Source organism: Echinops telfairi, unplaced genomic scaffold (assembly GCF_000313985.2).
Source record: "Echinops telfairi isolate 266 unplaced genomic scaffold, ASM31398v2 ScPeMD7_49;HRSCAF=173, whole genome shotgun sequence".
Taxonomy (NCBI): domain Eukaryota; kingdom Metazoa; phylum Chordata; class Mammalia; order Afrosoricida; family Tenrecidae; genus Echinops; species Echinops telfairi.
In genome coordinates this window covers 77,529-81,003 of record NW_022103947.1, presented here as the reverse complement: position 1 = coordinate 81,003, position 3,475 = coordinate 77,529, and the positions used below count along the sequence as shown (strand labels likewise).

Genomic DNA, 3,475 nt, shown 5'->3' with positions numbered 1-3,475 from the left:
CAGGGACGCCTCCCTGGGCATGTATTTGGGCTTCTTCTCTGACTGGGCATTCGTCATCAGGCCAGCAGGCAGGTCAGCTCCCTCTCAGACAGCTCTGTCCGCTCTTCCTGCAGCTGCTGCAGCTTCTCTTCAGAAAAGATGACCTTGGCCGACACGGCCGCTTGGGCTCCTCTGAGTCGCCCTTGAGTCCTTCTTGGGAGGGCTTCTTGGAGGCTGGGCTGGTGGCTTGCTTCTGGTTGATGTTCAACATCTTCTCTTCCCCCAAGACGCGCTGCTGCTCCTCGGGCAGGCTCTCCAGAAAGCAGAGCATTCCACCTCATCGTCTTTCTTTTTCTGCTCGCACTTCTTGTGGGAGGCGTCCTGCTCCTTCTGGGAGAGCAGTGCCCAGAGGTGCTGACTGCACAGCCCCGTGCGCTCCGGAGGGCACTATGTCCTGCATGTTGGCCATCAGCTCCGCACAGTTCGGCGAGTAGCTGTTGGGAGGTGGTTTGGTGGGTCGCCCGTCAGACTTGTCTTGGAGCTGGAGTTCGGCCTTGGTGAGAGTGGACTTGGCCATGCCCTCCTCGCTGATGTTCAGCTCAGGGCATTTCTGGATGCAGTCTCGCATGATCTCATCTGGCCGCTCTTTGAGATACATCTTCTTCTGGTGGGTGTACCAGAGCTGTAAGGGGCTTTGTGACTTCTCTGGGAGGTCCGACTTCTTGGCATCCTGGATGAGGTCGGGGTGGTCCTCCCTGAATCGGGCCAGGTTTCGCTCAAACTCCTGTTTCTCTCTCTGGAAGTCCTGAATATATTTCATCTTCCTTTTCTCAGGAAGCTCCTTGTATTTCTTGGAGCGAATCTTGGTCAGGTTCCGGTTGCTCAGCTCAGATGGAGCTTTGCCGACTTGGCCCGCTTCTCCAAGAAGAATCGGAAGTAAGGGGTCAGGGACTTCTTTGGGAAGTCAGGGTGTTTCTCAAGCTTTTTGCTTTTGTAAGGATTTTTCACATGTTCCTGAGCGTCAGGATCAATTCTATCACCTTGCTGAGCTTCCTTACCTTGTTAGAAGTTTCCACGCATTTGAGCTTGCACCTGTCACCGGAAAAGTCCTTAAATTCTACTTTTTCCCAGTCCATGTGTGACTCGGTGGTTTTGAACTTGGAGCTGTCATTGTACGGAAGGTTGTTCTTCATGCATTCCAGCAAAGTCAGCATGTCTTCCTGAGACCAGTGGTCTTGGCCTTTGGGGGCGGCTATTTCCAGGTCTGTGGGGCAATCGGCTTCTCCGTTCATTCTTCAGCTGTCCAGCCACCTCCTGGGTTGTACTGGCGGGGCAAGCTGGGGTCAAGGCCACCTCATCCTGTGAAGTTGCCAGGAGGATTGAGGTGGGGGCGTGCAGGGCTGGAGCCAGGGAGCAAAGTTAGAAAGCTAGCCAAGCTCTGCAGCCACCTGTCCCCACAGAGAAATCATCCTCCTACACCTGCCTCTGGCACTGGGTTTCTCTTCCAATCAGCCAGTTCCTTGGAGGTTCCCCCATTCCCTGGCCAAGCCCGCTGCCTAGAGCGAGCTCCACTGCTCCATCTCCCAAGTGAATTTTATGAAGGACAGGACAAGTTTAAGGTTTTACAGTCTCAACAGGGTTCACAACTGGGCATGAGCAACCTGTGGAAAACAGCACTCATGCATGCAGAACTGGCAGGGCTGGGGTTTGGGGAGGAGGATTTCATGACTGACAGAGGGGTAGAGGAGCAAGGAACCAGAGGGAGTGGAGGACAGAGATCAAGGGGACCAGCATGCAGGGTCAAAAGGGCCAGGGGGAGAGAGGGCATGTGCCAGAGCATGCTCCCTGCCTTTATTCTAGCCCACCCCCTGGCTGGGAGAAGGCATGGTTGAAGGTATTGGTTGACTCCATAGACTGGGTTGAGCTTACCTGGGTGATGGCATGAGCCTGGGCCCTAGTTTGGGCCAACCAGGTGTACCTCCCACGTGGCTCAAGAGCTTGAATGTGAGCTTGCTCAATTTGGGGGTCTTCATAGGTGTGTAATGGTTGCCGGATTTCTTCCCAACCTCCTTTATGAGTGCCTTTTGCAGGCATGGGAGGGACAACTCCCTGTCCCTAAATCTAATTACCTAACAATACTCTCTATACTATTGTTAAGATTTTCTGAAATAGATGAATAAAAGTAAAAACAAAACTCAAAGCTACATTTTCAGACAGAGGATGTTTAATTATATCTACTGATATAAATCCAAACTAAGTGACTATTTGTATAAGATGTTGAACTTAAATTTCCCAATTGACTGTTTCTTTTCAGTCCAATTCACTGTTTCAAAGTGTTGAATAATTTTCTTATCAAAATCTGGATTTCTGTTGTGCAGTTTCAGTGTCCCATATTCTCTGATCCTCTTTTTGGGTGTCTTTCTTCAGCCCAGTTACTCTAGTTTTAAGTGTACTGCTCCTTCCTACCTTCCATCCTATAATTCTGCATGCGCCTTAACTTGGACATTTTCCTAGGTTGCTCTTTTTCTATGCCACTTTCCCGTGTTGGCAAAGTACTTGTAACTTTCACTATTTATGAAAATTCCTGAATCAGGTGTATGATTCCCTGTAGCTCTAAACCAGGTCTCCAGGAGGGCAGCTATCCAGACTGTCAATGAAGATGGAACAGCAAACAGACACTATTGAGAACTTCTCATTTAAAGCTGCTCTTAAAGAGCGCACCAGCAGAAATGCTTTGGCAACACATAGGAGAACCAAACAACAAAATAAACTTAGAAAACAAAACTTTACATGAAAATGCTCCTTATAAAAACTAGATAGAAGCAACACAGAGAAATACAACTGACAGAAAATAAGTTTAAATTTTAACAAAAGAAGGAAGACAAAGGATAAGAGGAAAATTTGAAAATATTTAATAGCAAGCAGATATTTAGAAATGGTGCTCTCTTAGGATATGTTTATGTGCATGCTCTGCCTCACTTCAAATGAACAGCCTACTTTTTTATGCTTTTGAAGTTAGATCAATGTTCAGGAATGGTTATAGTGTGGCCAGAAGCAAAATTGCCACTTTGTTGTTGATAGGAAATGAAAAAAAGGAGTTCATGAGGCCACAAAGGTGCTTCCTAGTAAAGGAGTTGGGAAACAATTTCTAAGTGAAGAGCTTTTCAGAAGTCCTCTAGGTCTCAGTCTCCTGAAGCAGAAAAGCACAAACAATTAAATATGCAACCTTTTACTGTGGACATATAGATCAACAATACAACTGAAGTTATTAAAACAAATCATATCTGTATTAATATCACACTTAGTTAGCAGTCCAGATAAACTCTTTTCCCAAGTCCCATAAAAAATTACCTTTAAGGGTCATGGAAAACCACACACAGAAAGCATCAACTTAACAAAAGTGTGACAATGACTCTCTCTTTAAAAATAATTCTCAAGAAGAAACTAGGACTTATGGAGCTTATTTGATACACACAAATATTGGACCACTGCAGCA

General features: G+C 46.7%; 1 pseudogene; it reads right to left on the bottom strand.

Annotated features, from left to right (window-relative positions):
- Nucleotides 1-1,271, bottom strand: part of LOC101660741 — a 2,124-nt pseudogene extending 853 nt beyond the window's left edge.
- Nucleotides 1,272-3,475: the final 2,204 nt, after the last annotated feature.